General features: G+C 43.3%; 2 protein-coding genes across 3 annotated transcripts in view; one reads left to right on the top strand and one right to left on the bottom strand.

The window, feature by feature from the left end:
- The window catches only part of LOC109989051 (zeta-sarcoglycan), a 380910-nt gene that overhangs the window by 8781 nt on the left and 359629 nt on the right, over window positions 1-12500 (top strand). The window lies entirely within an intron of this gene.
- The window catches only part of tusc3 (tumor suppressor candidate 3), a 109299-nt gene that overhangs the window by 96730 nt on the left and 69 nt on the right, over window positions 1-12500 (bottom strand). The window lies entirely within an intron of this gene.

Below are 12500 nucleotides of genomic sequence, written 5' to 3'. Positions count from 1 at the left end.
TTTTAAGAGGATGTTAAATGACTTGAATGAAGGCACATCTGGCTGTAGATGTTCTGCCTGATATATTCATGATTGTGGTGGATGTTGACAAACATTTGCTGCTTGGTTAAATGTGTTCTTTTTTGTCTTTTAATGTTTTAAAGTCATGCATCTTGTTATATAATTGCATTCATCGCCTGCTCATTGTGTGTCACAAACTTTGTTCACTGTTCTGCGGCCTTTCTTTGCTGTAGGACACTCTTGAAAACTGGTTCGATAAACCAGTGGTGCAAGGGTTAGCGCTGTTGCCTTACAGCGAGGAGGTTCCTGGTTCGATCCCCGTCTGAAAGGAGTCTCTATGTGTGGAGTTTACATGTTCTCCTCGTGCATGTGTGGGTTCTCTCCGGGTACTCCGGCTTCCTCCCACAGTCCAAAGACATGCTTGTAACTGGTGAATTTGTCTGTATGTGTGAATGTGAGTGTGGCTGGTTGTCTGTCTCTATGTCAGCCCTGTGATTGACAGGCGACCAGTCCAGGGTGTAACCCCGCCTCTTGTCCAGTGACAGTTGGGATCGCCTCCTTCCCCCCGTGACCTCCAATGGGAAAAAGCAGTATAGATAATAGATGGTATGGTGTAAACCAGGCGCACAGAAAGCATATATATGTTCCCCCTATTCTGTCAATTACAGTCAAACAATTGACAACAAAACAAACAGAGTTAATTAACTGCCTTCTACTTGTCAGTCAATATGTAAGAAATAATTAATGCAATCTAACAAAGAGAGCGTTCATTATTTCTTTGTCTTTTTAGGCCGTGTGCATCCATGGAATTCATTTGTAGGATCTTGCTGAAGGACACATATTTAATGTGATTCAGTGAGTGTGTGCGTGCGGAGCCTTCTGAATGTTTTATTTGTGGTACCTTGCATTTTATAGTGTTAATCCTCACAACTCGATGAATATGTTTAATTAGTTTCGTCCTCTATTTACTCGAGGAAATACTGCCCCCTAGGTGTATTTGCATAGTGATGTAGGGCTCTGTTTCCAGACTGATGATGAATACATATGCCGGCTTGCACGTGCAAACGGGACACTGGCAATCTAACACCTAAGTATTGTATCCCCTCCTGAGGCGACCAGGTCCATGAGCACTCAAGCGGGTGTCATGGGGGTCTACATAGACAAGAGATTGTGCCTTGTAGTTTTGGCATCTGCTGTGGAAAGCCTTAAAACACAGACACAGCAACCTTATATGAGGGGTCTCCAGATCTTCTCATCTGAGAGCTTCTTGTTTGTGAACTGTGCATCAGTTATAGCAGATTTTATCATTATCACTCTTACTGTTAAGTTCCTTGAAAAATGTAATGGCAACTGGGGCTTGTGCTTTGTGAGGATGTGAGTTACTTTAAAGGTGACATATTGTGAAAAATCCACTTCTACAGTGTTTTTGAACATATATTTGGGTAACCTGAGTGTCTACTGACCCACAAAATCTGAAATAAACCCATCCAGTCCTTTGTTTGTGGTCTGCATAAGTCTTACAACACAGAGGAAAATGCTTTGTTTCAAATGTGCTCTCCTTGTGATGTCACAGTGGGATTCTGATTAAAAAAATCCCCTCCCCTCCCCTGGTAGCTCCACCCATGGACTCCACCCCCAGCCTAGAACAAAACTTTTACGCAGGTCCGCCATTTTTATTCTCTCTAATGAAGGAGTGATGTCCACAGGGAAAACTCTGGGGGGGCTCATTGCATTTAAAGAGACACACACATCAAAACGGAGCGTTCTGAGAGAGCTGGTTTATACAGGGTCACAAACCTCCTCTGGTGCTTGATTCATGTTATATTCTGACCAAAGCACAGCACAGATGTTTCATTTAAACCAGTGGGAAGATGCTTTCAATGTGCATTCATGGTCCACAGTCTGTGAACCTCTTAGTGAGTCAATGAAAAGCTTGCAATGGACGTGTTGGAGACCCCTGTTTTACATCAATCCATGTATGGCTCTTTTATTTCTGACAGTCATAATTATTAAGTGATATTTGATGGTTTCTGCAGGGCATGCAAAGTGCCAGCTAACAGGGTGGCTTGGTAGAATGGATAATAGAGCAGATGGGTGCTGTGAGATTTCCTATGGGTGCAGGCATGCGGTGCCTAACGCAGCAGGTATAGGAGGGTGCCTTGATGAAGGTCTTATGCCATCTATTACAGTTATAAGAATAAACTCCTGAAGATTATTTTTGGGGGTCAAACTAAAGGTTAATGAGCTGCAGACTGAACCGGGCAAATTTAATTATTTCTAAGAATTACTGGCACTGGGAAGCCAATGTTTTACAGAAACCAATGAATGCTGCCAGTAGAGCTGTGCGCCCTGCAAGTAAATTGTGTTGGAAGCTAAACACACTGAGTGAAATTACACGGTGAAGAATGACGACAAGGAGAGTGGAATTGACTTGTGCATCCGAGGTGTTTCAGGGACACAGTCAGCATCCTCTGAGCCGCAATTACTGATATCGCAGCTTTTTCAAAACCTCAGGGAAGAAATTATAGACAGGAAAGGTGTGCGTGTGTGTGTGCGTGCGTGCGCGTGTGTGTGCGTGTGTGTGTGCATGTGTGTGTGCACGTGTGTATTCCTTGTCACAGTTGATGTGTACCTGGGGAGGGGAAGGCAGAGTGGACTGCAGAGTGGGTTTTCTTTGTCGTAAGCCGAGAGAAAACATGATGGTGTTGAACTTGGCCCTCGGGATGCTCCAGGGTCCAAATGACTGTACAGCTGTTATAATTGCACACAAAAACACAAGAAAACACACACAAGCAAACACACACACACACACACACACACACACACACACACACACACACACACACACACACACACACACACACACACACACACACACACACACACACACACACACACACACACTGAATTCTGCATACCATCACTTACTGCTAAGAATAGCTTGTGGGGAAAAAATGTGTGTGGGTGCATTTACATAGAAAGCTCTGCATTCACACACACAGAAACAAACAATAACACATGTTTGCCTCGGGCGTATTTGCTGTGCACCTTGGCCCCAGATCACCACTCATGGCAGTAATCACACACACACACATACACACAAACACACATCCCCAGCCCTTACAGTGACTGATGCTTTACCTCACTACCTGCCATTCAGCCTCCTCCCCCTGTGTGCCTCAGGGCGACTTTGTGTGTGTGATTGTGTGTATGTGTGACTGTTATTACACATGTTTCTCCAACCTTGACACGAGGAAATCCTTTGTCCACTTTACGTTCGGAGGTGCTGTTGCAGATACACTGCGGTTATTTTGAAGCTACAGTAAGAGTATGTGTGAGAGACAGAGAGAGAGCGGGGAGTCGTCCCCAGAGTTGATGTTTGAGTGTGTGTCTCTGTATGTACAGTAATTCAAATGCAAATCAGACCGCACTGTACTCTCTCTGCAGCAAATTGGAGCCTATATAATGCATCCAGTTTTCTCCTTGTACATTTCTTTTGCATGATTATTTTTCTGGTTTTCTGCAACAAGTTTCTGCTGTCACTGCTGTCACTCAGCACGCAATGACAGTATATGTGTGTGTGTGTGTGTGTGTGTGTGTGTGTGTGTGCTGGCTTCTCGTTATCCCCCTTTTCTCAAAAAGCAAAATACTACGACTACAGCACTGATAGGTTGGTTTATATAATTGGAAAGGAGGAATGTTGGGGTGAAATGTCTGCAGGACGCTGGCTGTAAATCAGATTTAATAAAATTATTTTTGCTTTAATAAACCAGTTACCCAAATCTGTCATTTCAGCTTGGCATTTTGAGCCAACGTCGATGGATTTGGCCTTCAGCAATGTGATTATAGCTGCAGTTGGCAAGATCAGGAAGTGCAGTCATCTTACCCACCTAAACAGAAAATAGCTGAATGAATAAACACTCAAGAGTTTGGAATATAAGCTCTCAGTGTGCTCACCAATGAGCCAGAACTCCACGCAGAGAAAGCATGGCTCAGCAACAGTGAAGCTCTTTCTTTTTCTTCTTTGGTACTCTGGTTTGGCTGCAGTTTCCTGAGATCACACATCACCCCCTGGTAAGTTCAAATGGATAAGCTTTGCTGACATTTGGACTCCGTCGAAAAGCATGAAAAGTATCTGATGAAATCAAAACAGAGAACACACAAGGCCTTAATAATCTGTTAATATTGCCACACATCAATTGAATACAGCGCAAGAGGAAGTAATGTACGTTCCTCAAGTGATGGAATGATTGAATCTTGGTGTCATTAAAGAAGTTAAATCAACAATTATCCCTGATGGGGTTTTAGCACTTGCACAAAAGTCCTGACAACTTCCTGAAATGTTTCATGAAGAGCTACATGAACGTGAAAGCAAGAGGGAGGAGTGATGACGTTTTAAGGCAGTTCCAAAAGTTTTGCAGGTGTTTAGTCATAAACCAAATACGATTAGATTTAGCAGGTTAAGGGATCATGGAAGTGCTTTCAATTTATCCGGAAGTTGCTCATTACCAAGTTTAACTGAAATAGATTCCATAGCTGTCGAGATATTTCCATCAATTTGAAGCTCATGTGAAATGATTTCTTTAGAATTGTGAGAATTTCCTCCAACCGGTGGTTTTAACAAAGTCATGTGTTCTCATTTCCTAATGTCTGTGGAAACCCTTTCCCCATCCTTTGGGTTGTAAAGACCATAGACTGTAAAAAAAATGGATGTAGTCTCAGTGATGTCACCCATTAGTTTCGGAAACAGAATTTTGGCAGCCCAACAACAGCGGTCACCATTTTGGAAATTCTGGCTCAAACAAACTTTGGGTCACCTAGCAACAGAGAGCGATGTGGAGCTGAGGTTGGCTTTTGTTTCAGGCAGTGTTGTAAAGTAAGGAAGTACATGTACTTAGTTACGGTAATTAAAGGTCACCATTTATTGGCCCTGCTCAGAACAGGCTGTTTCTGTGTCTGTACCTTTAAATATGTAAATGAGCTGTGTCTGAACATGCCCCCTCTCTGGAAGGGCTTTGTTGTCTCAGTGCTTTCTCGCTCCATGCCCTATTGTTTACGGTGAGAAGGCAGCATCAGAGGGCAGAACAAACACAGCCCTTTGTGATGTCATGAAGGGAAAATCTCCAAACAGCCTGTTTGAGCACACATTTTCTAAAAAGTGGAGCAGGTAAAAGACGGAGAGGATGACATTTTCTCATCATTGGGGGGTTTGTAGACGGACTAGAGACACATATTAGTGTTAGAGAATACCTGGTTACATTATTCTCTACTTATCAATGTTGATTATCTGGACTATTAAGGTTTGTGCAAAATCAATTTACGAGCGTGCGGTCAAAGAAAGTCAGTGCAGTTTTCTGAACGTGGTGGAGTAGTTTGATGAGAAGCAGTAATAATGTGCTGACTGAAGCAGCCTGGAAGGCCACATCAATGAGTTTTCAATATTCACATCATGATCAAGGCTCATGCAACAGTCACCCTTGATACGTCAAATTGGTTGATAGCCTGGCCTTGGCGTTACACGGCTATGATCCATGACTTTGAATCTGGCACTGACAGTCGAACCCTCACACTGACCTGACACTGACACGCAGCGTAAATCACTGAAAATACACCAACCATTAAGCTATATTTACTCTGGATTCTCTGAGCTTGTTGTACATTTCTGTAGACGAGAGACATAAAGTGACACATCGACATGTTTCTCTCTGCCTGCTTCCCCTTTAAATCCTTCTGAAACAAGGCGATCATTTCGTCCCCGACAATGAGATTGAAATGATTTGCTTTTATTTGATCTGCGTCCTGAATCCCCGCCACACGTCTGTTCCCTACACATGGCGCATTAGACTTTAATAAGAGATGTATCCCACCATGAAGGGGCATTTACATTTGTCATTAGGAGCACTGCCGCAGGCGATGTCCCCCTCCTGTCCAGCGGTGACGAGTTAATAGACTGATCTGCAGCACAGGGCTGAACAGGGACTCACATCCATTATTCATCCCGGTCATTTGATTCCCTCTAAATTGCCATAATCATATGGAGATTATTGCAATACACCTCAATTTGTCAACAACATTATAATTGAAACTTGAATTACGCAGTTAAGACAAGGTAATCATGATCTGGTAATTATTACCTGATGCTGCTATGACAGGCTAATAATAATCGCCTTTGTTTATGTCGGTTTCCCAAGAGTCAATGCCTCTTTAATGTCGCAGTAATGGAGAGGCTGATCGAGCAGTTTTTAAAGAGTCTTATAAAGAAAATAAATGCTTTTAGCTGCAAGGGCATTCATGCTGCTGCCATTTGCTAATTCATTCTGAGAGAAAAGGTGGTGTCATATTCATTTTCTGACCTTTAAATGAACCGGATGAAAACTTGGCAATCCTGCTTCACTTCATTTTTAAAGCTCTTTTAGAATCCTTCAAAACGCACTAAATAAAAAACACAACCTTTCATGCCATTTAAGGCGTGAATCATGCACAGCAGAAGGCGGGTGCTTGTTGCATCATTTTCACTCCTCATCCTCTAAGACTTAACCTTTATCCACAATAACATTTACTTTGTCATTTCCCCGCAGCAGCAGCAGGCGAGCAGGCGAGCCACCGTGCGACCTCGCCGCAGCGTTCATTTAAAGAGACGGAGGAAGTGACATGGGAATGACAGGCTAATATTCGTCTCCTTTCAAACTCCATCTTGTCCTGTCTGTCACCTCCCAAACCACAGCCTCTGCATCCTCTTCATTACATGAACTCCAGTTCACGGGGAAAACGTCGACGTTAGGGAGGATTGTTTTGCCTCAATGATAATTAACCTAAAAGAGAAGGACACGGCAGTCCAGTGTAGTCTAGTTCGGTCCAGTTCAGTTCTGTTCATTTGCTCTGTAGTGCAGGACAGATTTGATTTGATCTACGCTGCACCAAGTTCAAGTTCAGCTGTGACCGTGCAGTCTGTCTTTTTCACTTAATTCAAGCTCAGTGCCTGAGCAAAGAAGTGGACGACACTTAGTACCTGGTGTACTTATGAGGACTCATTTCATGAGGTCTTGGTCTCCAGACCACTTTTTGTAGGTCTCTGCCTTTGTCTCAGAATCAAAAGCATTTTGACTCGGTCTTGTCTTGGTCTCGGACTGGCCGGACTCCACGTCATCACTGAGATTAGAAGGAAAACATCTCTTATTTAAAGAACAAATAACTTTAATTCATTCATAATTAGATTTGTATCCCCCGGTTACGTCTGCAACCTTCCCGGTGTTACAGTCTAAGTGAGTGACACGCTGCACACAAGATGAGGACTTTTCAGTGATATTTATGGTCTCGGTATTGACTCGGTCTCGATCACTAAATGTCTTGATCTTGGTCTTGGTCTTGATCCCTAAATGTCTCGCTCTCAGAGCACTCTGGTCTCGGGTATGTCTTGATCTCGGTTAGTGTGGTCTTGACTACAACACTACATTTATCGTGGGGATGTCTTTAATTTGGAAAAAAAAGAAGAGTTAATTAATTGAAATGAAAGATTAAAAGTACTTCCTGTCTTTTTAGATGACATTCAAATTCTCAAAGGAAGTACCTCTGACCACTGCTATTGACATGGTCATTTTTGAATCCCTGGTTACACTTATGATAACACACTGTTGCTAATGTAAATTCTGGGATTGTACATATGGCTCAGTTTTCCTTCAAAAGCTTTATTGACATTATGCAATAAGTGCTCTCCGCCAAGAATCAGTCGCTCCAGAGTCTATTATCCACAATGAAACACTGAGTCACGATTTGTTACAAACATGAACTCTACAGGTAGACAACATGTGCCCTTGCTTGCTCACTCTGCATCAATGGTCCTTCAAGCTGCACAGTAAATGTCCCAGCAGAATAGCCTTGCATCTTTACATTATCCCCGCAGCAGCGCGGTGCGTTTATCTGTGAGCTCCATCTGCCTTCTACTGACAACTAAATCATCTCTTCTCCTGCTGTGACAGCACAATCCTGATGTCTGTCAATTCTACCCACCGAGCAGGGGCCACACGCACACACAGAACACACACACACACACACACATGTAGGAAGGACAGGCAATCTCATTACAAACCTCCCGGCATCCACACACATGCAAACACTTTTTGTCAGAGGGGATTCTCGCCCACTCAAGGGCAGAGCGGTGACACCTCATCATGAGCCAAATGAAGCAAGAGTGGCAAGGAGAGGAGGAGGAGGAAGAGAGGGAGAGATGGAGGGATGGATGGAGCGGAACCACGGAGCAATATGGAGAGGGATGAGTGGAGCTATATGCCAAAGAGGCGACCGGAGCCAGGCAGCGGATTTCAGGGGCATGAAATAGGCTCTCTAGAAAACGTAGAGGGGGACAGACAGGGAGGGTGAGAGGAGAGAGGGGAAGGGAGGCTGAGGAGAGAGTCGCGATAAGAAGTGAAAAATGCAAAACTTTTGTCTTAGCAAGTTCTCAGTTGAAATCATCAGGTTAATAAAAAACCTTTCTCTTAAGTTCAAATATTGAACTGCAAATGTTGAAAAAAGCTGCAGAGTTCAGAACGTGTCAGTTTGGAAAAAGAAAGGAAAGCATTCGTCGACACGCGCAGTATGTGGAAGGAATGTGATAGAAGAGGCAACAACTTCTGTCAAAACAGGCATCATGTTTCAGTTTACAACAATTTATATGAATATATGTTTGATAATGGGCTGCAGCGGTTTGAATCCCCGTCTGACAGGAGCCTCTCTGTGTGGAGTTTGCATGTTCTCCCCGTGCATGTGTGCGGTTCTCTCCGGGTACTCCGGCTTCCTCCCACAGTCCAAAGACATGCTCATTAGGTTAACTGGTGACTCAGGTCTGTCTCTATGTCAGCCCTGAGATCCCGCCTCTCGTCCAGTGACAGCTGGGATCAGCTCCAGCCCTCCCGCGACCCCTAACAGGAAAAACAGTATAGATAATGGATGGATGGTTCATATATGTGTATCACTCGCTCTATTAATATTTGGCTGACTATCCAAAATAGGTGAGGAGCTGTGTACAAAAGACTCAACGGTTTTTATGCATGTTCTCTTTTCGATATTTTTCTTTGCAGCCTCAGGTGAGTTTTTTTCCTCGTCTGTGTTTTTCTGCATTTCAAAACCCGACACACTTCTAAATCTTTCATTAAAGAAAACCTTCTTCTTCAGAGTCTGTCAAACATTAAGGACACAGGGTGTTTATAAACTTCATCACGCTGGGACAAAGTTGAAAATTACTTTTCCTGTAATGCAGATGTCACTTTCTGTCAAATTTTAACAAAACAAACACATCGTCTTAAAAGTCTGCCTCTGAATGCCTGCTTGGATTGCATTAATTCCTGCTTAAATATGCATCCTCAGATTGATTTGTACTCACACTTTTCATACCTGGAATCTGTTTTTAATGAGGCCAAGTGCTTGTTGTTTGGATTGATTGTAGACATTTACAGTTTAAAAGCATTTCTTCAAAAAATAATGCTAATTTTGGATTTTAGAAAAGCAGGCAGAGAGGTGGAAACATTGGGAATATGCAGCCTAAAAAATGAGTGAAAAAGGAGAATCATCTTGAGACGAGGCAAAGTGAGAGAGTCAGGGTCCTTGTCGCTGCCTGTCCCCGTGTTTGAGAAGCGAGGGAGTGAAGGATAGAGAGAGATGGAGTGATGGAGAGGAGGACAGAGGTGCTGTGTCTCGCCTCAGAGAGCCACAGATGGAGAGTGATGATAATGCAGCAGGAGACAGAGGACAGAGAGAGAGGGGGGTGAAGAGAAGGGAGAGAGGAAGGATACCACTTGGTGTACAGAGAGGTTAGATAATGCAGAGAGACTGAAGTTTTTCTGATGGAATACAGACGATAATATTTGGAGAATAGCCCCAAAAATGACGAACCTGCAACCAGATTACCAAATTTTACTCAGAATTTACTGGGGGAAATTGACAGCAAAAACATGTGTCTTGTGTCTACTTTCATGCTCTATTTATCACGGTTATGAAACCGCAATCTGCTTCCACATGTGTTATTTGGATAACGATCAGACCGATCATTACCTTTGCATTAGCAGATGGTATCTATTAGCATCTTTTTTTGCATTCTTTCATTGCAATCAGCCTGGATTCTGTGGGTGTTGTTTTTGCAGGGAGTGTGTTGAGCGGCGGCTCTGTGAGCGTTAGCAAACACGGCAGGTGTGAGGTGCAGAGATTGGGGAGATGGAGTCTTGGATTACCTCCTCATTTGGAAGAGGCGGATTCGTTTTATGGCTCGTTTGAAGGAGGAAACTGAAATAATGAGCAGAGCCACACGTTGCTCACTGAGGATGAGGAAGAGAAGTAATGACTGATGGGATCAGGTCGTGCCGCAGATCTTCAGGCGAGCTGCTGGAGAACTTCTCCCCACAAGGCAGGACACTTACAAATGAGAACACAGAGTACTGAGCGCACACACTCCTGGCTGAGATGTGACCACCCACAGAGTTGGTCTGGCAGCACATCTCTCCCCGGTTTGATTGCACACTGAGCGGCTGTGTTTACACCATGTAATGTTTATTTTTCCCTCTGTATGTTGAGATTACCAGATTCTGCACATAACATGAATATGAATGTATCTGTGTGAGATGCCATTTTAGTTACTCCTCCTATCTTCGTCTTCTTATTTATATCTAAAGGGCTTGGGTCCATTACCACGGTTTTATCCAGTTTCTAATTCAAAGCCAGTCTTATGGAAGTAGTTCAACTTTTGGAACACCAGAACCCTCATCAATGTCACTTCTCCCTCACTGACCAATCAAAATAAAGAAAGGGCGGGACTTCTGATATCAGCTTTGTCTTCAACGTGGCAGTGGAGACTTGTCTTCTCAAGGGTTCAACTTACTGACAGACTGATAGGACTTCATTATCAGACAGTCTGACATTTGACTTGCATCACAGCGGCTCCATTGACAACATTACATTAAAGACTAGATACAGAGATGCAAACCTTTGACACAACATTCAAACACCAAACAAATCTGCAGAGGCCTTTCAATGATTCTGGGATTCAGCTTCATAGGCTATTCATTTTGAGGATTGACTCATGCATCCAGGAGTGCTTCAGTCTGACCCTGGTAAAACATGGGACGCTTGGGGCGCTGGTAGCCTAGTGATTGGTGCACGCCTCATATATGGAGGCGGCTGTCCTGGAAGCGGGCAGCCCAAGTTAGAATCCAGGCTTTGGCTCCTTTCCCCACTCTCTCTCTCTCCCTGATTTCTGATTCTATCAACTGTCCTACCTCTAAATAAAGGCACAAAAAGCCCAAAAATATTCATAATCAATGTCAAAGCATGGTTAGGGTCGGAGACGATGCTGTTACCCTGCAGCCTGCATGTTTATTTCACAGGCTGGTTCAGAGTCTCCAGAGTGATTCGCCCTCAAACTTTTTGATCAGATCTTAGGACACAGACACATTTACCGTGTTGTGTTACAGGACTGTGGGACATAGAAGTAAAAATCAAAACGAGACATATTCAATATGGTCTATTTAGGACAACACATAGTCGGTCATTACACCCATGTATTTATCATAAGGGCCGCAAATAGCCTAGAGGTTAGCGCACACGTGTCATGTACAGAGGCTATAGTCTGGGTATGAACTGACCTGTGGCTCCTGTCCTGCATGTCGGCCACACTCTCTCTGTCTTCCTGATTTCTGACTTTATCCACTGATATATCTCTAAAATAAAGGCATAAAAAGCCCCAAAGTAGACCTTAAAAAAATAATAAATATATTACACTGTTGGGGGAGTACTAAGGCATTATGATGGCAGAGCTTCTTAACAGCGCTGTTATGGATGTTATGCATTCTGTAAATGGCTCCAGTAGACGTGGCTCTGTTTGACTTAGTTGTCATGACTACACAGTATAGAGTCTTTGATTTTAGTTGCATCCATCCACTCTTTTCAGTTTCTCTGCTTTCACCACTAAATACACAAACGAAAAAAAACAAAAACAACAATAACTGTTGGTTAGGAAGATCCAAGGCGCATCTATTTCTTCTATACAAGCAGCTTTTTCTTTGCAGACTTTGTGTCATACTAGCAGATATGTAGCCTTTGTAACATTATTAATTATGTTATTTTTGCCTTCAGGGGACAGTGAACGCTGTAGAGGGACAGAATCATTCAGGATCTGAAGAGCTGCAGCTTTGAAACGCGCTGCAGCTGTGATGAGGAGTCTTCATACATGGGGTGCATGTTCTACCAGTTGAGCAACCAAGGCAACCAAAGAATAAAAATAAATGTATGACATGTTTTTTTATTTATTCTTTAAGTAGTGAGATGCGCTGCAGCACCAGCCTGCTACTTGTAAAAATGTGCTGAACTTGATCCCTGTCAGTGGCTGGAGCTTATTACTTTCTGCATTTGTTTGCTCGGAAACAGCTCTGCACGTTGTTCGTGCCTCAGAAGAAGACGGGCAGCTCATGAGCCTTGAAAAATGCATTGTTGTTGGGAAAATAGCTTATTCCCTTCTT

The sequence above is a fragment of the Labrus bergylta genome, chromosome 1 (assembly GCF_963930695.1).
Source record: "Labrus bergylta chromosome 1, fLabBer1.1, whole genome shotgun sequence".
NCBI lineage: Eukaryota > Metazoa > Chordata > Actinopteri > Labriformes > Labridae > Labrus > Labrus bergylta.
This window is presented reverse-complemented; position numbering and strand designations above follow the sequence as displayed.